This window comes from Molossus molossus, unplaced genomic scaffold (genome assembly GCF_014108415.1).
Source record: "Molossus molossus isolate mMolMol1 unplaced genomic scaffold, mMolMol1.p scaffold_m16_p_10, whole genome shotgun sequence".
Lineage (NCBI taxonomy): Eukaryota > Metazoa > Chordata > Mammalia > Chiroptera > Molossidae > Molossus > Molossus molossus.
The window spans coordinates 64,213,080-64,240,921 of NW_023425345.1; the positions used below are offsets into that span (position 1 = coordinate 64,213,080).

Sequence of the window (27,842 nt, forward strand, 5' to 3'; positions counted from 1 at the left end):
CAATGTAAAGTTACATCAACCCAGCACTGAGTTTCAGCATAAACTGATTCCTTATTAGACTGACTGAATAATTGTATCTCCTTGTTTGGCATTTGTTTAAAGAGAGGGTCATGGGACAAATGGTGGGTATTTGAGGCTGTGGAAACATATGCTATAAATTTGGTTGAGCTGTTTCTGGTAACTGGGATTATTGTGACTGAAGACCCAGGCTTCCCAATCTGCCCTCCACCCTTGGGAATGCGTAACAACATGCCCTCCAAAACCAGAGGCGGGAGGAAAATCTCCTTGGGCATGCCTCACTGATGGACTGCATTCATGCCCAGTTAAGGACAGCAAACAGTGGTCTGAGAAACTTGCTCTGGAGAATTAGATCCAGGTGCCATCCAGTTAAATGGTTTCATAACAGGCCTATGAGTTATGCTGAGAGTTTGTTGGTTTTTGACTCCACTTACAGACTAAATCCTCTGACATCTTTGTTTTCATTAATTACCCACAGTGAGTCTCTTCTACGTGACTAAGCTTTTCTGTGAAGTGATTTAAATTCTATAATGAAGCCCTGTGGAGTGGTGAGAGGATCACTGAACTTGTATTAAGAGGACTTAAACAAAATCCTTATCCTCTGTTTCCTCATCTGTAAAATGGGTTTCATAATATCTACCTTTCTTATTCCATAAGATACCTTGTGAGGTCAAAGGAGATTAAGTCAGTGAAAATGGTCTGATGATTGTAAAATGCAGAATGAACATAAGATAATGTATTTTTTACCTCTATTAATTCACCTCATTCTTTCCATCTTATAACAAAACTTTCCTAAGCTTGCCTTCTGCTTTAGGACTTCCTTTTATTTATCCCCAAATTTTCCTCATTATAGGAAGGGAATAAGTATTTGCGGTGTGCCTTGTCTTCATAATGGTACCTGTGATACAGATGCTATTGGGAGAGGCTACCCTCAAGGTTCTTCTGAATGGTCTAATAATCAAATAGACAAAAGACAGATTAAAAAAATAAAATAACCAAATGTAATGCATATATATGTATGGGGACCCCACATACATGAGAGAGTCAGAGACCCCACATGCAAGAGAGGTTCAGAGATAGGGAACCAGGGTATGTAAGATATCCTGAGCCAAGGATGAGGTAAAGTGCCTTGGGAGGAGTCAATGGTCATTGAAGGATAAAAAGACCTTTAGTAAATAGAAGTTTGCCCTTCCCTAGATATAGGTAAAAACAAAAAAAGTTATCTCTGATAATCTCTTGTGGGCAAGGCCTCTAATTCGAATTCTTTTAGGTACTTATGCGTGGGAGTAGCGGGGGCAAAAGTTTCTTTTGAGCCTGGTGCTAAAGTTGCCTTTTGCTCAAAACCACCTGCATACCACAGAAGCACATCTTAGGGGTGACTCCTTCCCCCACAGTGCCATTATCTTAATTTACATACAAATACTGGTTTATAGTAATTCATGTCCAAGATCATGCAGCTAGATCTTAGATTTAAACTCAAGTATGCCTATCTTATTGCCCATGTTAAATTTCCATCACACTGTACTACGTTCCACGTTTTAAAGAGTTTCCTTCCATATATATAGTCTCTTCAGTTTGGTGTGCAAGTTCACCTTGGGCTTGATCACAACATTACGGTTTTCTAGATTTTGATCATGTTTCCTCATCTTTTGTCTTCAGACTAAAACATCCAACTCCTTATTCTGGCAGGACTCTCTAATTCCTAGATCTTTGTACTTGCTTTTATTTGGACCTTTCTTGAGATATAATAGGTGCAGTTTCTCCAGGGTTAGGTACCAGAGCAGGATAATGTTTTTAGATAAATTGCCAATACTCAGCATGAGACTCAGGTTATCATTGACTGTCTTGGCTGAAGGAGGGCCGTTCCAGGGGAACATCCTCCAGCTACAGCCAGCAAGCATGTGGCCAGCTGTTAGCAACATGATGTCTTGAGGTCTCTAAAATACTTTCATGTATTTATTCAACAAGTATTAAAAAGCTCTGACCCTGTGCAAATCTCTGTTATAGTTACTGTAGATAGGGTAGAGAATAAAACACCCCAAGTCCCCATCTTCATGGAGCATATCGAGTAGTGTGGAGAGATAGTTGGTAAGTACAAACATGTATAATATGTCAGGTTCTAAGTGCTGTGCAGAGAAATAAAGCTGGGAGAGGGTACTAGAAGAAGACTGGGCAGAGACTTTGTCTTTTTACAGAGGACAGCCAGGGACATCTCTGATAAGGTGACATTTGAGCAGACATTTTAAGTAAAGATGACCTTAAGTAAAGACTGTTTCAGGCAGAGAGAACAGCAAGTGCATAGATTGTAGGGAAGCTACTTGCCATGTTTGAGGTCTGCTGGTGTAGTGGGAGCTAAGCGAGAATGGAGGGGATTGAGAAGATGAGAAAGAGATAAGGTCAGAGCTTCAGGGTCAAGGAAGGCAGATCATGTGTGGTTCTGTAAGCTATGGTGAAGGACTTGGGGTTTTTTTCTGTGCGAAATAGGAAGACAATGGTGTACTATGAACAATGAAGTGGCCCATCAGTCTTAATATTTTACCGCACTCACTCTGTCTACGCTGTGGAACAGACTGTGGGAAAGGAGTGGTGGGGGAGAAGGGGCCAATTAGTCAGCTGTTGTAATAATCCAGGTGAGAAAGGATGATGGTTTGGATTAGGGTGACAGAAGAAGTAAGGGCAAAATGTTATTGGATCCTGGATATAGATTGGATATGAGAGAAAGAGAAGATTCAGTGATGACTGCACGGTGTTCAGCTTGAGAAATCGCGAGAACTGGTGAATGGAGATGCCTTTTGAGATGCAGGATACTGTGAGAGGCATGTTTTGGTTGTGTGCATGTCTACATTTGGTGGTAGGGACTTAGGAGTTCTATTTTGCATATTTCAAGTTTGAGATACTTCCTAGAGAGGATTTCAAGTAGGCAACTAGATATGAGTGTGAAGTGTTCAGAGGAGAAGTTGGGGCTAGAGTTATAAGTTAGGGATCTTAAAAGCCCTGGGATACCTAGATAGATAGACAAACTCCCCATCCTTAATTTGGCCAGCTAGAGGTAGGTCCCTAGATCTGAAGGGGAAGTGGAGCCAGAGAACAAAGGTATCAATTTTTGGGGTAAGTAAGAAAAGTCTTGATCTTTGTATAAGACAGAGAGATTGAAAAGACTAATAGCAGAGATAGGATTTCTCTGACCTAGGTCATAGAAGGGAGAATTGCAGAGGAAATGAGAGGCTGAGACACGGATGGGGTGCTGACGAGGGGACCTACCCTACACTCCTACCTCACTATTTCCAATGATGTGAAGGGGAGTAAATATTGTGACTTCCCCAAACATCATATATACTCAAGCCCCATCCTCCAAGTTCAGAAGGAGCTCAATGTTTTCTTTTACTTAGTTTCAGAGGAGGGGTTCTTGGACAGGTCTGTCACCAGTGGGACAACCAGGAATGTTCAGCTGGGCCATGATGCTAGGGAGGGAGTAGGGGCCTTAGTGGAAAAAACACAGTGCCTTTGAGTCTTCTCTGTGGAGCAGTGTTAAATGTTTTGAGGGAGTAGGAGGGGCCAAAGTTGCCCATTTGGGAGAGGCTGCTGCCCTTGGCAGGCCTAGCAGGATCAGTTGGGCCACTTTTTGGATGTCTTCATATTTATTCTTTCATAATTTTTCTTGGGGAGACTTCTTTGTGCCCACAGAAGATTTAATATTGACTTCTTTGTGCTCCAATATTACTTCTATTACAGTGGCATTTACCTTACTGCACTATCTACTTGTCTGTCTCCGCTACTAGACTGAGAACCTTTGGAGAACAAAGACCAAATTACAATAGTCTTTATATTCCCCAGTGCCCAGGAGGGTGCGTGGGTCATGGTAGGCAGGCAGTAATGATCTGTTACAGGATAAAGGAGAACAAATGCATTAGAAGAGAGTGACTTGGCCTACGCAATAAAACACTTTCTGTTCAGCAGATGTTAAATAACAATCGCTGTAATCACCGATAGCCTGTCTTCTCATCTTTACTTCCTGTCCTTCAAATAACAGATTGAGGCCTATTTGCTCTGGAACATCTTTGCTGATTATCCATCTTAAAATCTGCCAGCCAGGCTCCTTCTTCCGAAGACGTTTCCTGCTATTGCCTTGACGGAAGCCATAAACACATGTTCCTAGATTTTATAGTCAGCCCCCCACCTTCCTTTTTCCCACATTGTGTTCTTAGAAATCACGTCTTTCATAAAATGAAACATTTTCTCCTCTAGCCACCAGGTTGTAATTAAGGGCTGACCAAGGACTCAGTATCGAATAAAACACAGTTACAATCAATACTGTGTCAAAAAGACAAAATTACAACTGCAAATCTCTAAAATAACTTAACATAGTAAAATCATGCTCCAAGTCCTATAAAATAGGTCATAAGCATACTGATTAAAAAAGGATGCCTGGAATTATGTGAAACATAAAACTAAACCCTACTCTAGCATACATTTTTTTCTAAAATTAACATATACATTAAAACGAATATTTTCAATACATTATGAACAACAATTTGTTCTGCCTTTAAGTGACAAATGGTGTATTGGAGTCTTATTTAGAGAGTTTAGACCTCTTTTTAAAAAAAAATCAGTCTAAGCAAGTGAGAAGTTATGGCTTCCATGCCCTTCACCGGTGTCCGCACCAAAGCAGAGCTTCCCGAATAATTTAATTGATCCTGTAGTTGCACCTAAATTAGTAGGCTCAAGAAATATTTCCTGTAATTTATGACAAAGGTGGTGTTTCTTTCCTCTTCTGAAAGCTGACTCAATAACCTTCCCCCTCTTCTTTGCTCTTTCCTCATTTATTTTTATTTTATTTTTGTCTCTTTGTTGTTGTTCAGATAGAGTGGGAGGGAGGGAGAGGAAGAGAGAGAGAGAGAGATAGAAACATCGACATGAAAGGGACACATCGAGTGACCACCTTCTGCATGACCCAACCAAGGCCAGGGACAAACTGCCACCGAGGTACTTGCCCCTAGCGGGAACCGAACCTGGGTCTCTCTGGACTGCAGGCCGAGGCTCCAACCTCTGAGCCCAACCAGCCAGGGCTGCTCTTTCCTCATTTAAAGCTAAAGGCGTAGTTGCTCAGTAGAAGACCAAAGCAGGTCAGAGACATAAATGGCCTTAAACCACTGAAGCTCCACTTCTGTGAATGATCCTTCCTTGATTTAATTCTCAATGTAAAAGCGATAAAACAATGGCTGATTGTGACCAACCCCCCCCCCCCCCTCCAAAAAAATCTTCAAAACGTTGATGACATGATTTCTACGAGGTCTGGCTAGCCTTGCTTAAAATTCAAGTAAACAATTCAGTTGACATTCACTGGCGGCCTGCACTGGCCTGATGTGGGGCTCTGGAGATGCTGAGATGGAGGTGACACCGACTGGCCTTCGGGGAGCCCAGGGAAGGTGTGGGTGTCATGAAGGCAGAATTTAAGCCTAGTCATGGGATCTTCCTATGGAAGAGAAGTAGACTTGAGTGACCCTCTCTAGGGGTATTTTGGTCACGTGACCAATGGGTTTGTGGTTGATACAGATCTACAGTCATGTGCGGTGAGAAGGACGGTTAGAGACTGTTTGACAAGAAGGTTGTGTGCTCTAGTGAGGTTTGAGTTTTGAAATGTGCTTATTGTTTAATTAAGAAAAATCTCATAATCCTTTTGGAAACTCAGATAAGATTATCATAATGTTTGGTTAAGGCTGATGCTGTAGGCAATAGGGAGCCCAATGAAGGAAATACAAGAGAGACACAGTGATGTTGAGGAAAGGTCTCCTTTCTCTTTAGCCTTGAAGTGTGGAATGTACCGAGTAACCCTTCAAATAGGAACCTAGCAGACAGGCCTGGATTTATTTGGTTTACTTATTATTTCTCTCAGAATTTTTATGATTTTTTTTTTTTTTTCAGGAGACAGCAAGTTCCAACCTTCCATGAAAATAATACCTGTCTGTATGCACGGGAAGGTGGGAGGGATGAGTAGCATCAGGGATAAGATTATTTCCAAATCACCTATTGTAAAACAAGACCTGCAAGCAAAGAATTAATGGATGGAATTGAGATGTTGATGAAGATATCCGATTTTGTTTATCTACGAAGTTGTTTTTTACTTATAAAATAATTCTCAAGTGACTTTTTATAAGAATGAATCCAGTTAGAAACAAGACTCCAAAGCTTTTCTTTTTCTTGGGCACTTCTTAGTTCTGTGTTTGGATTACTCTAACCTGTTTTATATATAGTTAGCACATAATGCATTTCTAAAAATAAAATATGACCTCAGTGGAAAATTAACATGAGTTGTCTTATAAGCATAATGTTCTAGAAGTCAAGAGATGTTCCAATAATCAAGAAGTGCCTCCTATCTCCATTGTGATCCCTTTCCACTGGCTCTACTGTCCTGTCTCTCCTCCCTCCAATTCAGCTTTCATGCAACTTCCTAGGTTATTTGAACTGCTCCGACCTATCCCTTATTAGATCTCTTTCACTGGCTTCTTTTGTACTCCAAGGAAGGTCAAACTCTCTAGCATGGCACAGGGACCCTTATAATCTGGCTTCTGAGGTTCATCTCCCATCATTGTCCAGCATGCATCCTATGATCTCACCACAATTCACCCTTCACAGAGCATACCTTACTTACATCTTCATGCTTTTGCATATAATATACCTTCTTCCTGGAAAGCAGTTCAAATATCACCTCTTGAGTGAAATCTTTCTTATTACTCCAGGAAAAGGTACGGTCTTTCTCTGCATAAGGATTTCTATTACAGCACTTGTCAAATGCTTTGTTGTCATAAAAACAAAACTTTTTTTTTATGCCCTAATTGCTGCTAACTAAGACTTCAAAGTTTGACATAGGAAAAACAGGTGCCAAGTGCTACCATATTTCAAAGTGGGATGCTAGACCACGTGCTGGGTTTGCAAAGGGGATGCTCTAAAGCTGAATTCGTGAGCTCATGAGCCACTGTGGGATACAATAGATTTGAAGGGTCTGAGGGGGAGAGGTGATTTCTTCCAAGAGTGTTGACAGTGTGTGCTGTGTGTTCTTTCCCCAAGGCCACATTGAGGGAATGGAAGGAAGGACTTCCCTTTTCCCTCAAGTCAAGCAAGAGGGCTGTGACAGGACCATTCAAGAGAAGAGCAGAAATCCCTTGTGGTTTGAGGGCAAAGGGATAGTCACAGGCTCTGTGCCAGAGGATACCGAGGGCAGGAGACGGGCTGGAGCCACCGGCCTGCCAGCGGAGACAGGTCTTCATGGGGAATAAGCTGCACTTTCATTCACGTGAATGACAGGAGTGTGCTTCTCACTGACCAAACATGAAACTCACAGGAGCAAAAACATCCTGGAGCCATTTTTGAATCTTGTCCAAGAAGATAGCCAGAAGAGAACCGTAACTCTAGCAGAGGAACTGTGCCTCTGGATGGCCGCAGGCGGAGAGAGGAACCAGACCAGACAGAGAGACTCTGCCTGCGTCATGGGGGCTATTCAGAAGGCTTCAATGGGGACACCTCTGAGGATCCCAAAAGACCCCGTCACAGGACCAGTCAGCTCTACCACCCTCCAAGGTTAGAGAGCAAGGCTGCCAGATCACAAGAGTACTGATAGCTAAGAAACCTTCTATTGTTTCTTTCTCCCCAGCCCCAACCCAGTCAACCCTGATGGAGCCAGAGACAGTATTGGGAGGGGACAGAAGAGGAGAAGATGCAAAAGGCAGGGAGATTCAGGAAAAGCTCACCCTGCCTCTTTTTCCCTACTGCTTATTCCCCAGCACAGGCAGCCCCAGCCTGGGGACCTGAGAACCTGTGACTTTGAATGAGTTCAGATTATTGATCTAAAATCAGACTGTTCTTATGACCAACAGAGACAGAGGGACTTTACACTAAGAGGGCTCAAAAGAGTTTACAAAATCTGCCCAAGATTTCATCCACTTCCCATGTAAAGAAGATGGTCCACAGAACAGAGTTAGAGCACTAGCTGGCTGCTAACCCCAGTTTGGAGACCTTCTTGTTCAGTGTACCAGTTACATTTGTTTATTGATTTGTTGCCCTCTTTATACTGAGAGCTTCTTGGGGATAGAGAGCATATGTTATATTCATCTTTATAAATCCCGATGAATCAGTATTTGCCACATAGCAAGTGTTTGTTGAGAGAATACATGAATAAATTAATTGATAAATGAGGTTGTATAGTGTGGTGATTCAGGTCTAAACTTGGGCTTTGTCACTTATTAGCTGTGAGTTTTTTTGTCCAGTTACTTAACCATATAAACATTGATTTTACTTCCCTTTTAAAGTAGTTTAAAATGCAAAATAGTGCTGACCTCATAGGATTTATTTGAGGATTAGATGAGAGACAATGCATGCATAATGCTTAGTACAGAGGCTGGTATGTTGAATGTTCAATAAATGAGAGTTGTAATGGCATCATTATTATTGCTGTTGTTAGAGTTGGAGTTACATGGATTAGTAGGTACTGACCACTCCCCCACTCCAGCTGGGCCTGGCGTCCTTAATCTTGATAGTATATACTTGACCCCAACTGGGCCTGGTGACTTTGATGCCTGGGCCCCTCAAAGAGGAAGCTTGGTTTTCTGCTGGTTTGGGGAGGGGAAGTTGCCCTGTTCCTTTGCATAGAGAAGAGCTCTGGCTGGGGGACAAAGTACTTTTACATGGACACTCAACCAAGCCTTCCGTTTTCAGTCCCATCACCTCCATTTTCAAAGGTATCTGGAACCTCTCATTCCTAAGTCTCTCTGGGGTTCTATAGTACAAACCAGCCTCCTTCTGAGCTTCTCTCCAAGAAAGCTGATTCAGTTCCTTAGCACTGTAAGTCAGTTACCACTGACCTTCCAGCATCCAGTGTTTAGTTGTTTCTGCTTCCTCTTTGTCCTTGTGTGTTTATGCCTGAAGTAAAATCCTTTTACCATCACTTGGGCAGAGGGCAGGGGGGACTGGAAGAAATCTATGATAAACATGAGTGCTCCATCTGCCATGTATCACTTGAAGTAAGTATAACTTTTATAATAAGAAAAATGATTGTGGTTGTAAAAGAGAATTGAGTTGGACATATGAACGTATATGCCTATAATTTTACACATGCAAAGTTAATAGTACAAAGCAGTGCCACGCCATCTTGTAAAGTAAACCTTGTAGACAACAAGTGCGTCAGCGTTTTGACAAAGTTGTGATCACTTAGGGATGAGGTGATCAGACTAGGCCTCATGACAGGGGTGCCGATTTTCCTGGAGTCTGAATAACGGGAGAATTTGGATTCCTTAAAGGAGTAGGTCTCTCATTTCTTTATTAGCATCGTGTGTAAATCAAGATATTATCTATTGCTGTAGCCATTGCTTTGGGTTTCTCAACATGTTTTCTCCTTCATTGTCATAGAGACAAATTTTGACTCGGAGGGAGTGAGGCCAGCATAACAGAGGAAAGCAGAGCCTGGAAACAGAGAGCTGATGACAAGACTTGAACCTGATCCAGCCACATCTGAAGCCAGAACACCCCTGGACTTCCAAGTTGCAAGAGCCAATAAATTCCTCCCCATTTTTTTGTAAGTTTGTTTTAGTTGGGTTTCAGTAATTTACATCAGTAAAAGTCCCAACTAATATGATAGAGTAATGCGATGGTATTTAACTCTGAATTCTAGAAGAACACCACAGTAGGTAGAGCTAGACCTATTTATAGTCTAACTTGAAATTACAACTTGCAGATTTTTTCTCATTAAGCTTACCGGTGGTAGATACTTCTTACCCTTTGACTCAAGGCAGTATGGGAACTGACTGATGTGTGCATTGTCCCTTTGGAGTTTGTTATTTTTCTTGTAACAAATGAACTATTTGTAAGCAAAAATTAAAGATAAAAATCAATTCCCCTCATCTTAAAAAAATGTGGTGAGCATGTCCCTGGAGTTATGAGAACTGCAGAGCAATTCATCTATAGCTGCTGCTGGGAGGCAGAGACCACCAAGGCCCCAGAATCCAGTTAAGGGAACTGATAGTTTCATGCTTATAGATTAGAAGTTTTTGCTGCAGTAGCCAGGGCACAGGGGATGGAGGTAAATTTTGGTATGTTTTATAAAGACATAGGTGGGATCTTCCAAAATCAGAATGCCTAAGGCCTACTAAGGTCCTTAAATATCTCTCCCTCTCTGGAGAGATGCTCAAGATGCTATGAAACAGTAGAAAATAGCTAACTCAGACTTGGAAGTTCAGAGACATCTTCCTAGAAGAGGTTACATCAAGTCGATACCTAAAAGATGAGTGGCAACTAGCCAGATAAAGAAGAGGAGGGTGGGAAGAAGAAATGCTAGGCAGAGGCAATAACACAGGCAACTAATTTAAAACATGTATGGAGTGCTGACTGTGCCTGGCACAGTGCTGATACTTTAACAGTGGTATTTAAAGTGATATTTGTGTGAATCCTATATTTCAGTTTACAAATGAGAAAACCGAGGATTAAAGAGGTTAAGTGAATTACTGAAAATCACACCTTATAAATGGTGGACTTAAGGTTCAAACCAATGTGAGAGCACACATTAGGGCTCAGGCACTGTCCGAGATGCTTGCGGCAATGAACAAAACACACAATTCATGCTTCCCATAGAGCTCACATTCCGATGCTCTTTTACAGAAGTGGATCTGGGGTGGAGGCACCTGGCACATCCAGGAAGCTAACAGCTCCTTCATTCCCAAAGGGGTCTTGGGAATTTGTTGCCTTATTGGGTGAAGATCAGTCGGACTGTTGGAATGCCAAGCTTGGTTCCCTGAGATTGTCTTTGAGCTTTGGGGACATTTGTATCACACTATTGAAAACTGATGAGAATTTATTTTGAAATGTCTTATAAGTATTTCATCCATTACAAGAGGAAAACAAGTTCCAAAAGGAAAAATGCACACATCTCTGTACTCCATGTCTGAGAAAGCAAAGTGAATACTTATCTGCTGCCAATATGCTTAATTAGGGTGAACAAGGGAGGCATCATTTAAAATTATGGTTTTGTAAGAAGTCACTGAAGGGAATGGACATGACATTGAATGGTCACATATTTATGGACCAGGATTTTTAAAAAACACACTGGGTCTATTTTATAAGAAGAGGAATTCAAAAAGACAAGAGTGGGAGTTAAGTATTATTATAAAGTATTCTGCAGATTTAATAATGTGGTTCTTTAAAAATTCTCATTCTTGTAAAGCAGAGAGGTTAGTTTTTATAATGGTAGATACAATTATTTTTAGTCCTTTAGAAATATTGTTTAAATTATCTTCCCTTTTCTGGCTAAATGCTGAAGTAAAAATATATCAGAAGCTTAATGTAATTTTGTTTATATAGTAATACCTGATGGCTGCTGAACTGATCACACTTACACGTTATTTCATTGAATCCAAGAGATGTAAATTATAACTGATAACATTTTAGGTATGAGGTAGGGTTCAGGAAGGTTATATGATCTTCCCAGGACCTGAACTTGGGAATTCTGACTACAGATCTTTAGCTGGCTGGGTACTGAGATTAAGAAAATGGGCCTGGAATTGTTCCCCAAATGTATCCTTCCAAATTATTTAACCTTTCAATTCTGTTCCCCCTTCTATAAAATAAGGATGATAATACCTACCTCACAGTTTTGTGGTGAGGATTAAGTGAGATTATTACTAAAGGTGAAGTACTTGCTTGGCACATAGTGAATGGCTGTCAGCATTATTGATAAAGAATAAAGGAGAAATAAAAACAATGACTTAATAATACCTTCTTACGTGGAAGGAGACAATATGTTAAAACAGTGGTTCTCAACCAGAGGCAATTTTGCTGCCCAGAGGACATTTGGCAATGTCTGGAGACACTTTTGGTTGTTATAACTGGCAGGTGTTACTGGTGTTGAGTGGGCAGAGACCAGAGATGATACTAAACATTCTATAATGCACAGGTCAGCCCCCACCACAAAGAATTATCTGGTGTAAGTGTCCATAGTGCCCCTGTTGAGAAACCCTACATTAAACCACAAGGATTCATTGAGTATACTTTTATTATTATTATTACTATTATTATTATTGTTATTTTGATCTTTATTGGTTTTAGAAAGAGAGGAAGGAAGAGGGAGAGACAGAGAGATAGAAACATCAATGAGAGAGAAGATCAATTAACTGTCTTCTGCATGCCTCCCACTGGGGATTTGGCCCACAACCTGGGCATGTGCCTGACCAGGACTTGAACTGATGACCTCTTGGTGCATGGCTCGACACTCAACCACTACTGAGCCACACCAGCTGGGCCATTGAGTATACTTTTAATGAGCCACATAAGCATTACTTCTCCAAGTACAGAAAAATAGGAAACAATATACTATCTTGGCAAGTGCAGAACACAAAAATAATTTTAAGGAAATGACATAGCTTATGTGTGACATACGAATAGAATGATAATGTGAAGTTTCTAACAGGAAAGAAAATTTATCAGTTTCAAACAGTTCTCTGTGGTTTAAAGAGGACAGTTTTTAAAACTGTTAACTTATGACATAATTACTAAAAAAAATAAATTTTCATATGATGAGATAGCTTAAATTCATCAGCAGAAGGCCTTAGCTGACTTTCTATCATTCTTCCAATATTTTTCAACAGCTAGGGCTTTAGTAACATCAGAAGACATGATTTAATAGGAAAAAAATGAATTTTTTTAAGTGGAAGAGGAACATAATTTAGATTAATATAAGACCAAAATGCAGCATCTTCCTACTTGGAAATCAGGAGACTCAGTACATTTCATGATTATCTTAGTCTCCTTAACTTGAATGTTTCAAAACTAATTATATTATGAAAATTGAATCCCACACATCAATTCACTTAGATTGTATTGATCATGATGAACTAAGTTTTTTAGATTTATGATCTGAATAATTTATTATTGTGCAACCCACCCCACATTAGTGGCTTTTGCAAAGTAGTATAGAAAAGCAATCTTTTGACAACTTCCATTCATGTTCAAAGAAGGATTTTCTGTATGTATGTCAACATCTGTCACCACAGGGTCCAGAGATGTCAGGTTATATAATGCAATGGCATAGAAGTCTGGAGATGGACAATATTAAAGAAAGATGCGTTGTGCTAGTCAAACCAAAGTCTTACCGCCATGACTGCGCTCTGAATGCTGTTCCAGGAAGAACCTCAAGGATGTTGTCCACATAATGAACTAGAGGCAGGATATATGCTTCTCTCCTCCTACCAGGGTCAACTTGCCGTCACGATTGGAGGTAAGAACTAGATGTGGCACTGAAAGGGGAAGAATGGGGATAAGAGAAAGGAGGAAGTGTCATTCATCTGTTCCTTCATTTATTCACCAACTCAGCATGTATTTTTTTCTTTCCAGCTTTATTGAGGTATAATTGACCAAAAGTATATATATTTAAGACCCTGACTGGGTAACTCAGTTGGTTGGAGTGTCATCACCATACGCCAAGGTTGTAGGTTTGATCCCTGGTCAGGGCACATACAAGAATCAACCAATGAATGCATAAATAACTGGAACAACAAATCAATGTTTCTCTCTCTCAAATCAGTTTAAAAAATTTAAAAAGTATATATATTTAAGGGATACAACTTGATGATTTGATATCTATGCATTGTGAAATATTTACCACAATTATGCTAATGAAGATATCCATCACCTTCCATAGTTCCTCTTTCTTTCTTTCTTTGTGGTGCATACAATAGTATTCATTGATCATCTAATATGTGCCAAGCCCTGTGTTTGTGCTGGCCACAAAAAACGAGGAAGGCAGAATAGAAAGAAAAGAGAACAGCTTGAGAAGGAACTACCTGGCTTTTTCCTGGTCTCATAAAGTTTATAGGTTTCTGGGGGGAAACCATTAAACAGATAATTAGACAAACAATTTGTTACACTGGTCATAATTATAACAAAAAGTACAGGGCATTATGAGAAAGAGTGACTACAGGAAGTAATCTAACCTAGGAAGTCAGGGGCGGTAGCTAGTAGGAGCAATCTTACTCAGTGTAAAACAGCAACAACAACAAAAAAAAAACCTAAACAGACAAAACCAAGAAACAAGGGCATGGCTCATAGTTGATAAGCAGCACAATTCATATATAAAATATCCCTACTTAAATGTGAGGTTCCTGGCCTTGAAAAGACAGAGAACCTTGCAGGTAATAGAGCAAACCAGAGTCAGTAGGATATCAACAAGTTCCCACTTGCCTGAGCTCCCGAATGACTTCTGTGGAAAAGGTGGTTTTAAGGACGGGTGAGGCCGGTGAGTGAGCAAAGATCCGGGAGAAAATGCCGTGTCTAGGAGGTCAAGTCAGGAGTAAAGAGTAAACAAGAGGTAAAGAAATGATGTGACAATCTAAGACGCACAGGGACCCCGGGAGAAAACTGGTACTAAGGTTACAGGAAATGAAGAATTCTGCAGAGCAGCAGGAAGTAGAGCCCTGGGTGGGCCTTCGGCTCAGGAACCTGACTCAGACAGGAAATAAAGGGTCTCATCTGAGGAGCAAGAAGGGAAGGTTATTTTTTTTTGTTTTGGTCATAATAGGAAAATAAGTGTCAGTTACATAAACCTTGTTAAAGCTTTTATCCTGGTCGGGGGTTTAGGCAGCCTGGGGCTTCTCTAAGGAAATAATCTGGACTTCTGGGAGGTATCTGTGAGGGGCAAGAACTGAGAGAAGGAAGACTGGAGTGTGGGGAATTGCTCTGGGGCTCTGTCTTGCCTTGGCAACATTCTGGGTGACATGAGGTATCTTGGCTGGGATCCTATCAGGAGAAAATAAATCCCTCTACCTCCCCTCGCACAGTGAAATAATCTGAATGTGACTTTTGGTTGAGATAAATCTCTCTTTGTGTTTTCATAAGACCTAATGTTGAGTCGGGATACATAGTTAAGAAGTTGTTGGAGATTATGTTGATAATTCATCTTATTTAGATTGAAGAAGGAAAATGATAAAAGAAGCAAAAAAACAAAATGAAAAACCAAAAAACAAAACCCTAAAACACCCGCCCCCCCCAACTATGGTAAATGGGGGAGGGGACCACACTGAGAAGTTCAAATGAAGAGAGAATATATGTGAATATAAACTTTTCAAAAATCAGTTGTAAACAATGTGGTATGAGGGAAGAAAATAGGAAGAGATATAAAAATAAACAGCATTAAGTTAAAAGGGATAATTAGAGGAGCCAAAATAAGAGATGTGTGTGGCAAAGGATCCAGCTAACTTTAGAGACCAGAGGTCTCTGCAAACATTTCCTTTCAGGAGACAGTGGGGCATAAAATCTTTCAGGATTTAACAAGATTCTAGATGTATATGATGTATATATCTTAAACACACACACACACACACGCGCGCGCGCCCCGTTTTTTTTTCTTTTTCTTTTTCCTCTGAAATGAGGAGAGAGTAAGAGATGTGTTCTTGGCTGTCATTTGAAGAATAGCTTCTAGTACATTTTATTTACTGTTAAAAGCTCTGGGGAACAGTTGGCAAATAGAAATTGGTCCACAGAAATAACATGGCTTCCTGAAACTTAGGGGGAAGGAAATGGGTGGTTTCTTTAATTTCTATAGTGTGTGTGTGTGTCTTATAACTAAAGATAGCATTCTGGCTAATGTCATCAGGAGGAAAGGTGAACCTGGAAATTAATTCGTAATTCGGAAGTGTGTACAGTTGGGTTGAATTTGCTAGGCTAAGTAAGACAATAATGCTCTTTGTTTTCAATATCCTGGCTAGATCAGAAAGAGTGGATTGAAATGTGCTCTCTGATATTTAATCAGTTTAGATTTAAGGGCATTACTATTTACTTATGGAGAGCTAATGACATTTATGGAGGCAAGAAAGCTTATTTAACAACAAAGATGTGATTGAGGGTGGCAAAAGAAGTGTTGCTAGGTCCTTAATTAATTGATTTGCTAATTATTCATTGCTGCTGGGTGTTATAGTACTTTTACAAATGAGCAACTGAGACAAGAATGCTGAAGCAAACTATTTTAACTCAGTAGTAGTAACAACAGTTTCTTGGCCATTTTAAGATATTTTGGAATCCCTTTTAAAAATATATCTTTTATGTTAAAATTGTGGACTTTATGAAATTGAAGAACTAAATATACAGTATTCAAGTATGTTCACTTACTTATCAGCTATACGATTTAGCCCAGGTCTGGACTTAAAAGGCATTTTGTAAAGCTGGAAATAAATTACATGACAGGTTTGAATTTAAATCAAAATTAAAATATGTCCCATAGCACTGCCATGTATTTATTTCTTCAGGTTTCTTTGAGACACTGATTGTTAATAGATACAAATATGCTCATTGGTGGGAAGTGCAAGCTCTCTGTAGGCTTACTTTTTTTTTTGTTTTTTCCCATCTCTTTGAAAGTCATGATATTGAAGAAATTAAAAAAATTCCTAGGCAATTCTCTGCAAATACAAACTCATTTTTACTTCGACACGTTCACCTCTCTTAGCTCCAGGCTGTGAGGCCTGTGCGGTTCCTGCCGTGGGCCTGCTCACTCCCAACACCAGGCTTTGGCGTAGGCCGCGCCTCTGGGCTGGCGCGGTCTCTTCCCTATGCACCTCCTTCTGCCTCTCATTTTGTCCTATTTCTCCACTGATTTGGAGGAGGTAGTAATGGATGCGGGGGCCTAACATTTGTTAAGCAAATATCATTCTTTAGGCTGTCCATTGACAGGCTTTGTTCCACAACACCTGCCTTTTAAGAACCGGGGAACAGAGGCGTAGAGAATGCCAGCAGGCTCACGGGCATGCGTGGTAGAAAGCCAGAACAGAATCGAGGTCCTTTTTTTATTTTGATTTTTTGTCATTTCTAAACTTCATCTTAGAGGGTCTTGACTGCTGAGGCCGTATGTCCCTAATCGGACTGTCAGCGGCTGGAAGGCAAGGGCCCTATTTTCAGTCTGCGTGGACGGGGCGCTCCAGAGTTATAACCTTCTGTTGAAATAAAAAATAAACTGTAAAATCACAAAGAATTTTGGAAATATTTAAACATTGGAAGGAAGAAACAAATCCCAGAAAAGCACTTTCTCAAAATCACTACATGAACACCACAAGACAATGGTTTCTGCAACCCCGGGCCACAGCCCACGGGTGTGTGGAAATGCGAGGGGTTTCTTAGGTTGTCAGGATCCTGGGTGGTGGACAGGGACAGCAAATGTCCTGCAGAGCACGGGACAGGCCCACAAAATTGCCAGGCCTCGGATGCACCCCTCGGAGAAGCAGCACCTGGCTGAGCGGTCTAGTGACAGTGTAGACTAGAAGCCAGGCTGAGTTTTGACCCAGATCCGCCCTTTCTCTCTGTGTAGCTCTCATCCTGTTTACTGTGTGCTGTTCCTCCTGGCACACAATTAGTGCCCGACAATGTCAGCTTTTACTTGCTACCCCTGGAAAACTGTCCCTGATGGCAGGATATGATCTTTGAGGAGTGATAGAAGGTACCGGACTGATAGTAAAAGAATCAAAGTGTATTATAAAACAGTGCTTATCTGACTTCAATATGCTTTTAGATCCCCCGGAAATCGTGTTAAAGGGCAGATTCTGATTTAGGAGGGCTGGGTGGGGCCTGAGAATCTGCATTTCTGACCAGCTCCTCATGCTGGTTGTATTTCTGTGGGCCCAGCGTTAGTGGTGAGAGTCAAAAGTAACTTGGAGAAGCTCACTTAACAGATTAAATGAGTGAGCATTTACTGCATGTCTGTTGGTACCTTAAATTGTAGAGATGGAGGTAGTGGAGGTTGGACATAAAGAGTATTGAATTTGGTTTCTTCATAGAAAAACTTCTACCTGTTTTGCCACTTGGCGGGGGGGGGGGGAATGAGAGAGATTTTTCCATGGATAATTTATTTCTCAAGGGAAAAATGCAGATAAATATTTTCTATGTGTGTTTTCTCACTATGGAAAAAGGCCATTTTGAGTGCCCAAATAATTTTAGTGGAGATATGGTAACTGAATAAAGGAAAAACTTGGTCACCATTCTTGGATGCAGGGTGTAAGCCTTGCATATCTCAGAACTAATGTGAGGTGTGTGTGTGTGTGTGTGTGTGTGTGTGTGTGTGTGCGCGCACGCGCTGTTGAATCGGTGTATTTGTGAGCTGGGAAGTCTTTGCTGGGCAATGCTTTCTTAAATATCGCTGGAGAAAGGGGATCTAATATTCCCCCCCCCCCCCCATGAACCCATCCCTCAAGAAGATTAAAGCTCTAAGTTAAGGGGCAGGAGTTCCTAAGGCAGCCTCCACTGGGAACTTTGCATATTTTAGGCAGTGGAAGTTATTTGAATATAGTCATTGAGAGAAGAGACTACTCATTATCCACTTAAAATACTTCCCGGCTGCAAAATGGCGTTGTAGGGAAGCCAAAGCAATTGGCTCTGATTTGGCCAGCTGATTTAGCAAGAAATTTTGCAAATTGTGCAGTCCTTACAGATGGTGCTGTAGAGTTTGTTAGCGTGTTTTAAAACACTGACACCCTTGACCGTGAACTGGTTTTCAGCCTCTTAGAGCTACCTCCTGCCAATCCTAGACTATTTCCGTAGGCTTTTGGAGACCAGGAACAGACCCTTCCTGGAACCTTACGATAATGATTTCCTTTAAAAACCTCTTGCATAATAAAATAACTTGGTGGTGAACTTGGCCAAGAGGAACTCCTGAAACTTTTGGGGTATCTTTGCTTATCTGTGAGTTGCCTGAATCACATTGAAAATGGTTCTTAATTGACTTTCTGGTGTTCTGCCTGGAGGTCGGCAGGAGCAGTATCTCCAGGAGGAATGATAAGTGTGCTCTGCCAGCGCGAGGTACAAATCCTGAGAGGCGGTGATGAGGGTCTAGGCCTGAATGTGCAGAGGGAGAACAGCTGGAGGCTACGGCTTTCTCAGGGAAGAGGTTTCTAAATTTGCCTCTTAGAAGCTATCAGAAAGTTCAACATACTGTATCATCTTCATAGGCCCAATTCTTGCTCAGATCTTTGCACAGGGATGAGTCCTGATCTTTGCTGTTGGCTGCTTGCCGGTTTTGTTGGTTTCTATTTGACTTGTCCCCTTTTATCCATTCCTCTCAGTGCCCTTTGGATTGTGCTTATTTTGGCTTTATGTAAGCAGCATCTCTGGATGCATGAATGAGGCAGATAAAATTCCCCAGGGTTACTGAACTGCCCTTCATCTATTTTTAGCACTGCAATAAACTTACCATAGCCCACAGCATAACTCAATCACTCTAAGCCTGTGAGCAAATTCTGAGGGTTTTTTTTTTTTTTTAAAACCTTTTCCTGAGGCATTTGATGTATGCTAAGCATAAAGGCACATGATTCAATCATTGATTATTCAAGACATGCCACATTCAGACTTCTGTAATCAGCAAATTGTCGCTGTCAACTAGACGTTCAGCTCTGGCTCTTAATTTTGTGTTGGAAGCTGCACAAAGCCTATTGTGTCCTGTGTGTGGCAGCAAGGAAGTATCTAGTACCCACTAAGGGACTGACGACAGCCGATTTGTTCTGTCAGTCAATGATTCTTTCTTAAGAGAACCCTTCGCCTGTAGCCTGATTCTTTGACTCTTGTATACTTTCCATCCCTTCCGTCCCTAGGGGTCCTCCACATGGCGAGGCTGTATCTTAGTTACCACCATGTTTCCTAAGCCTTTCTTTTTTTAAATTTTAAGTTTTCAGTGGAAGTTGCTTATAAGTTTACTTGACTCCTGCGTCTTCTCAGCTGTTTCTTCCTTGCATTTGCCCCCTCCTTTCCTACTTGGTGAGATTTGGCTTTATGTTCAGGATCTCTTGGGGGTCCTTGTCCAGCTTTAGTCTAGTGATAGCACCTTGCTGGGGCGAATGCCCACGTGAACAGGTGCAGTTAGCCTTCCCCCGCTGCACCCGGTCAGTGTGGATGACGTATTTCTCCCTGGAAACCTGGACCACTCTGCCATTTGCTGCCCTTTGTGGTGTCTTCCCACAACCTGAACTTCGTCATCCTTTCGGATGGGTGCGGAGCAAACACTGTGTCTCTCTCAGCTCTTTGGAAAGAGGAGGAGACATGAGGTTCCTGAAAATGTAGGAAGGAGCATTGAAATGCCTTTTATGGTTCTTGCTCTGGTCCAAAGTCACAATGGGCTTGAACTTCATTTTGGCCACCGGCACTTTTATGATGGTGGGAAAGGGAAAAACCCTATGTTTTTCTTAATAGATGAGTTACAGGGAGGCATTCATTCATTTGTTGACTGACTCAGTCAATAAATATTCATCAGTAAACGCCTAGAGTCCAGCAGGGAAGCCTGGAATGGGGTTTCCCAGCCTTTGATTGGAATACATGCTTATCACCCACCATCTCGGCATAAGCCCTCCCCTCTACCGCCTCTACTTCGTGGGGGCGTGCTCCTCCATGGCTGTCAGCTCTGTGCTCCATCCAGATGTACTCCTTTCCTTCGCCTCCGTGAGGTCAGCACTTCTTCTCCTAGCAAAGTGGCCACGGCCGGTTGTGAATATAAGAAGTTTCTGTTACCAGTTTCTTTCATTCAGGGTCAAGCTGGAGGTTGAGGAGATAGTTGTCCTGTGGTGTGACCTGTGATGGCTCTGTGATGTGTGCAGCTGGCTAGGCTGAACTACATCCCCATGTATTCCCTCTCTAGCATGTTTCCACAAGGTGGCCATGGTAAGCCACAGGGGCGATGGAGGAGGGAAGGGAGGCAGCAGCTATTTGGTAGCACACATGGACCCTTTCATCCCATTGTTCAACCAAGCACCAAACCTAGGTGCTGCTGTGAAGGGATTTTGCAGATGTACTTAAAGTCCCCACTCAGTTCACTTTAAATTAATCAAAAAGGCAATTATTCGAGGAGGCTTAAACCATGGAAAGCTTTTAAAAAGAGGGTTTAGGCCCTTCTGAGTCAGAGTCCACAACACTCACGTTGTTAACCTGCTGAGCTGCCTCGTAGGTGTGGAGAGCAGTTGCTCCGATAACCGCTTCCCTCTCCAGCTGGATCTTCCTTCTGTTTCATCGAGTCTTCCATCAAAGATGTGTATTCAGCTTCGGGACTGAGAGCCCAGGCTCCTGCAGGGTACCCTCACCACCAAATTCATCCTCGCAGGTCTCAAACTACTTCTGATCTCCCTTTCCTGACTGCCTGCTCTGTGGATATCAGCCCTGCTTACCCAGCTCCTACAACCGTGTGAAACAAGTCCTTGTAGCAAACGACTGGATAGTTAGAAAACCTCCTACTGGTTCTGCTTCTCTGGTTGTACCCTGAGCGATACATAAACTAAAGAAGCAACTGTTTGTTTTACATCTGATGAATTAGCTTGAAACCTAGATGGCTACCAACATTCCTTCACTGTAGACCCTGCCCTTAGAGAGCCCGTCTTCTAGCAGGAAAGCAGATGCTAAACAATGTTTACAAGGATAACAAGGTTAGCATGGAGTTGGTAGAAGGTGTAACGGGGAGACCCTACCCCGCCTAAGGTATCAGAGAAGGAAAGTCAGGGGCTGGGAGGAAGCATGAGAGAACATAGAACAAAGAGCACGAATTCAGCCAGTTTTTTAGAGTTGTTCTTCATGGTTGGCAGAGGCTGGGGAGGTACACCACAGAGGGCCCTGCAAGCCAAGATGCTAATGGCTGACAAATATTTTCACTTAAAAGTCTTTATACTCTGGAACCCTGTGTTTCTTTTTTATTCTATTATATGAAATGTGGTTTCGTTTGGAGCCTGTAAAGATCCCATGGTGTCAGTGTGCTCGCTCCTCCCACCGCTCATTTCTTTCCGGCTTTTTTCTACCGTCCTCTTATATAACCCACAATGCTCTTTTAATTATGCAAGCATCAGCTGGCTCTTATCACACTATTTATAACCCATGCTCCTGCCTTATTCTTTGAATTCTCACAGTACACCTGTTGAAGGAAAAAGGAAACAAAACCTGAACTCCTCACATTAATTTACCTGACAATTTCCTTATCGTAACGCTCGTTTGCTGTTCATTAAGACTCACAGCAAAGGCTTCTTAGAAGGTGGGCAGTTCAGCGGCCTCATTATTCCTGGCCTTCTGTCACCACCTGAGATGCGGGGAGCTCAGCCCTTCCTTGGGCTAGTAACCCTTCCTGCCTGCTAAGCACCCCGAGGCTCTAAAGATTTTCTTAATTAAGTAATTGAGCCGCCTGCTGTCCTTGAAAAGTGGGCTATAGAGAGAAGAAACACCGAAGTGGCGATGCTAGAGATATGTGCCAAAACCAACCACACATCTGAGTTAGGCGAACAGTGTGAACTTGAATTTTTGTCTTCCTTTGGTTTCCTTTATTTTTTAAAACCCACTGCTGAGGCCTTTCTGTGCTGTGTTTGGGAATGCAGCTAGGGCCAGAGCAGTGAGGCGAATTTTAGAGCAGACTGATTTGGGTCAAAAGTCTGGTTCCTACCGTAGCCTAATTTTTTATTTGTAAAATAGGAATAATATTATCCGCCTGTCAAATGATGTGTGCAAAGCAATTAGCTTAGTGAGAGACACATAGATAGGGTATTAAGCATTATGATCCTGAAAAGGGTAACTTTGCTAGAGGCAGAGGGAGAAGGAAAGGGAGAGGGAGAAGATTTAAGTTCATAGCACTTTACTCAACACTGTATCTTTACCCTTTGTACCTGTTTTTATTTTTTGACGTTTTTATTGATTTTTAGAGAGAGAGGAAGGAAGAGGGAGAGAGAGATAGAAACATCAATGAGAAAGAAACACTGGTATGCTGTCCCCTGAACACCCGCTACTGGGGATCAAGCCTGAAACCCTGGCAAGTGCCCTGACCGGGATTCAAACCACGACCTCTCGATCTCGGTTCATGGGTTAACGCTCAACCACTGAGCCATACTGGCCGGGCTGTACTTGTTTTTATACAAGGAGTAAGAAACATCATTTACTTTAAGCTGGTCTCTCAAGGTTCAAGCCAGGAGACATGATAGACTGGTTCATGGATTGTGAGGATACTTGTAGAACTTATCTAGACTTGTTGAAAAGTGAATTAATATATATTACAATCATCATATTGTACACCTTTAATATAGTGTAGTATGTCAATCATATCTCAATAAACTAGAAAAAAACTATCCTGTAAAAATAAAGTGAATTGGAGTGAAGACGTTTTGGAAATAGGTAGTAGTGGTGACTGCAAAATATCATAAATGTAATTAATGCCTGAATTATACACTTAAAAATGGTCAAAATGGTAAATTTTATATTATGTATGTTTTTCCACAATAAAAAATACAAGAAAAGTGAACTGGAGAACAGCCGATTGGAGGTGTCTGAATAACCCCTCCTCCCATTCCCAAATGTAGGCTAGCTCCGTAATAACGTGACCCACTTACGAACTGAACTACACAGGGACTATTGTTGCTAAATGATTTCAGAACATTAATTAGAAGAGTCAATATCCAAACCTCTCATTTTACAGAGGAGGGATTGGAGACCCTGCAAGTGTGACTTACCCAAGACTACACAGTACCCCACTCCCTGGGAACCGGACCACAGCGACTGTGCTATGCCATGCTGACTCTTGGCGGCCTCTAGAGCATCAAGGCCTCCTGGGGGCTTGCATGCGGTCTTTTCCTCCCATCTTTTCTCCAGATGCCCGATCCTTGTCTCTAAGAATCCAGTTGCTCAACGTTCGTACAACCCAGCACTAGGGCAGTGCGTTCCAGTCCTGTCACGGTCCTCTCCCAGCTGAGCCAGTGCAGGCAGTGAGTGACGTCTGACAATTCCACAGCTCGTGTCCTGCTGTCTGAACTTCAGTCGCCAACCCTCAAACAGGCCACATTCTTTCTTTGTTAGAGCCTTTGCATATGCTGTTCCCTCTGCCATGCATATCTTTCTTCACTTTGATGAGTCCTATTCATCCTTCAGCTTTCTGGTGAAACACCCCTTTATCTAGGAAGCTTTCCTGTGCTCCCAGTCTATGTTAGCTCTGCTTGCACGACTTCTTAGTAACCCACACTTCTTGGTAACTCTCATTCCTCTTTTAATTACTCATACTATGTCTGAGTTCCATGCACAAGGGCAGGATCTTGGTCTATCCCTGTCCACCATCGTTTCTCAAGAACTTAGCATAGCATCTGGCACATTTGTGTTCAATAAAAAATGGAAAAAGTTTAAAATCAACCCTGTCTACTCGTAAGGGGGAGCATGAAGACAAGGATGTACCTTTATGTGTAGTAACAAGCAAGAGTGGCCCGGGGAAGTAGAGCAGACACTGACTTGAATCCACAGAGACTGATCCGGGCACTAGCTGACATTCCAGGGAAATGTCCGAGCAGGTGGAGGGACCGAGCTTGATGCTCACACCTGCATCGTGTGCAGATGAGAACGAGCTGTACATTAGAAGCAGAGGGCACATAGGTTTGACACAAGGGAATGCTTTGCTTGGGTACTGAGGATTGTTAAAAATGGGTCGGAGTACAGAGGACGCCTCCCCTAGAGGCCTCAGAAATCAGGCCAGAGTTCCATTTCAGCTGGTTATTTTAGGCCTACCACAGGCAGCGGGGTGGACCAGACAGCCTCTCGGGGTCCAGTCTCTCCATTCCTCTGACCCATAATCAAGCTATAGACACTGTTGTGGCCAATAAACCCACGAGCACACACACAAATGGGAAACGTGTGTAGCCAGTCCGTGGTTGTAAACGTTGCCTGGTTCCTTTCCTACTGAACATTCTGAATTCACCTTTTGTTTAGAAAATGACCTCAGTCTTTAAACACGGCAAAGCTCTCTCTATAAAGAACTGGTTCCATATTTCAAAGTGAGAACTGCAGAGCATGCCAATTTAACTCTTGGATTGACATTCACCTAAAAAACGTGCAGAATACAAGCTAGGCAAGAGGATTAAAAAAAAAACAAACAAAAAACGAATTCCCAGCATAAAAAGAAAGTGATCTGGACATTGTTGTGTGTCCTATCCAGCGAGGAGGGATACATTTTCTCTCTGTCTGGTTTTAAAGTGAGGGAAGGAAATGGACTTGAATATGTAAATGAATCTAATTTAATTAACTTTTATGACCACAGCCCCTTCGAGATAACCACAGGAGCCAATTAGAGTCCATTAAAATTCAGTCATTTTCCTGAAGCTTCAATGAGACACCTTTGTCTTCTCTAAGAAAAAAAAAAAAGAGAGAGAAGATTTCATCAGAAACAACAACAAAGAATGTCGTCTGCAGCAGCTCTGCTGTTTGGTCTCACCAGAAGCTGCTCCCACAGTCGTTTGTCACCCGAGCCCCAGGCAGCGTGTACAGTCCCTCCAGGCCAGTCATGTAGCTGCTGACCCCGAGTTTATCATAAACTGGGACCAGGAAGAGTAAAGGTAATGAGCTTGCGTACTTCAGGGCAAAAACTCAAGCCTCGTGTGGGTGGGTGAAGAATTGCCTTGACCTCAGGCCAGACATGAAGAGAGACTTACGGCAGTGACTCCTTTGCTGCCCAGTTTTGTAATATTCCGTCCTCTTTCTCCTCCCAGATGACAAGTGTGATACATATTTATTATGAAAAAATGGAAAAACACAGCATGGCCAAGAAGATGTTGCCCACATCAAGAAAAAACTTGGAAGGCTCCCTTCAATTTTGTTCCCTTTTTTCTCCTTTACTAAGCAAATTTTAGAGGCCTTTGTGCGTTGGAGGGACAGAGGGGGTGGAGTAGGGCGGGGTGGGAGGCTGTAATGAGTGCTAGGAGTGGGGTTATCATATTCCAGTCCCTTTTTTTTAAGTCTATACCCCATGCCACTCACCTCTCTTATCTCTAATGATATATAATTACATAGCTGCCAGTGGTTTCTGGATCCTGGCCCCTAAACCGTTTCCATGGTTAGAAAAATGTATGGTGGGTCCACCGTGATAGTGCCTCGGGATGGGTTTAGCAAAGAGTGCAATTGAATTTCTGGGAGCTGTGTGGCCTGCTGGTTCTAAAACATTTAATGTAATGTGACTGCAATACTGCCGTTCATTTCAGCATGAACATAGGAGGCATTTCTACTTCTTCATACAGACAAGCTGTATGTAAAACAAATATAACCTAAGAGTAGGTCACAGTGCCCATGATTACGTGAGTATATAATTGTGCACACTGTTAATTGAGAGGTAAAGTTGCTGTAGAAGGTTTTTTAAAATCGAGTAGATTTAAGAACTCAAATTTTATATTTCCTTTAGTTAGATTTTAAAAAATAATAAAGTACTTACATTCTAACAAAGGCATACAATTATAAAATAATTAAAAATTTTTTTTCTTTATTGATTTTAGAGAGAGAGAGAGAGAGAAACATCGATGAGAGAGAACATTGATGGGCTACTTCCCGCATGCGCCCCACTGGGTATTGGGCTCACAACCTGGGCATGTGCCCTGACCGGGAATCAAACTGGCAACCTCTTGGTGCATGGGTCAACGCTCAACCACTGAGCCACACCAGCCGGGCTATAAAACAATTTTTAAAAGATGTTCATGTGGAAAACAGACACACTTCTGTGGTTATAAGGGAAAGGAGAAACAAAGGTGATGCAGAATGATTATAACCAAATCTTTTTTGTTTCACCAAGAGTTTCTTCTGTCTTTGTTTCAAGACCTTTAGCTTAACTGGGTGTCAAAATAATTCCTTCTGCCATGTCCCAGAGCAGGATTGAATCAATTGGTGTCTGGACTATTGCAATTTCAACAGTGAACATCTATGGAGCACTTACATGCCAGGCACCGTACACTATAGCATGTATCAGCTTATTTTAACCCTTCTACCAATATGCTGAAGTCAGTTGTCCAAGTTGGGGCCACTGAATGCCCAATATTAATTCTTCCCCCTTCTTGTTTGCTAACAGAACCCAATTTTGCTTGGGGTGTCAGTCTATCCAATTAAATAATCACTTTCCCAGCCACCATCACTGCTAAGGGGGCTTGTAATCCAGTTCTAGCTAATGAGATGTAAACAGAATCTGCTGAGGCTTCTGGGAAGATTCTCTTCTTTCCTGATGAAATGGGACACACATAGATAGAGTAAAGCTCTCGGCCAGCCTCCACTTCTTTCTGCTTTAGGTTTCGATGTGATGACGGAAGCTGCCTTAGGCAGAAATATGATGGTGCTGCCGCTGTGAAACCCAAGGCAATGAGCCAACGTGCTCAGAAAGGCTGAGTTGAAAGGTAGAAAGAACCTGGGGATCTCAATGGCATTGTTGAACAGCTAAACCATCCCCAGCAACTGCCTACTTTGTACTTCCAGTTATCTGAGAAAAAAGAAACAATTTTTAAAGCTATTGTTAGTGGGCAATCAGTTACTTTCAACTGAAAGACTAAGTAATGTGTCAAATTCATAGAATCTTTCAGTGGTGATATGGGGATTTGAACTCACATATTCTAGCTGTAAAATCCAGAGCCTACTCTCTTAGACATGATTCTATATCACATCCCATTGTGCGAAGTTGAAAAGTCTACATGTGAACTTTTCAGGAAATTTGAGCTTGAGCTTGATTCTCCTTCTGATTTCTCCTTCTCAGAGATGCCAGTGTGATATATCTAAAACCAGATCTGACCATCTCAATTTCCTGTTTAAAATTCTCAACAATATTTCTTCCTCTACAGCAGGCATGTAACCTCAAATGACTTCAGATCCATACTCTATAGATAACAATTGTAGAGGCAAGTAGATGGTAAGAAAATCATTTGTGTTGGTGTATTAGTTGTCTAGTGCTGTGTAACAATAGCCCCCAAACATAGTAGCTAAAAACAACAAACCTGATTTCTCATACAGTTTCTGAGAGTCAGGAATCTGGGATCAACTTAGATGAGTGGTCGTGGCTCAGGTCTTTCATGAGGCTG

At 41.8% G+C, this 27,842-nt stretch overlaps 1 long non-coding RNA gene across 3 annotated transcripts in view; it reads left to right on the forward strand.

Annotated features, from left to right (window-relative positions):
- LOC118624536 overlaps window positions 1-27,842 on the forward strand; it is a 130,292-nt gene that overhangs the window by 31,492 nt on the left and 70,958 nt on the right. For all 3 annotated transcript variants that reach the window (XR_004958376.1, XR_004958375.1, XR_004958377.1), the window contains exons 4-5: window positions 9,418-9,583; window positions 13,050-13,273. This is a non-coding gene — a long non-coding RNA (uncharacterized LOC118624536). The remainder of the gene's footprint in view (window positions 1-9,417; window positions 9,584-13,049; window positions 13,274-27,842) is intronic.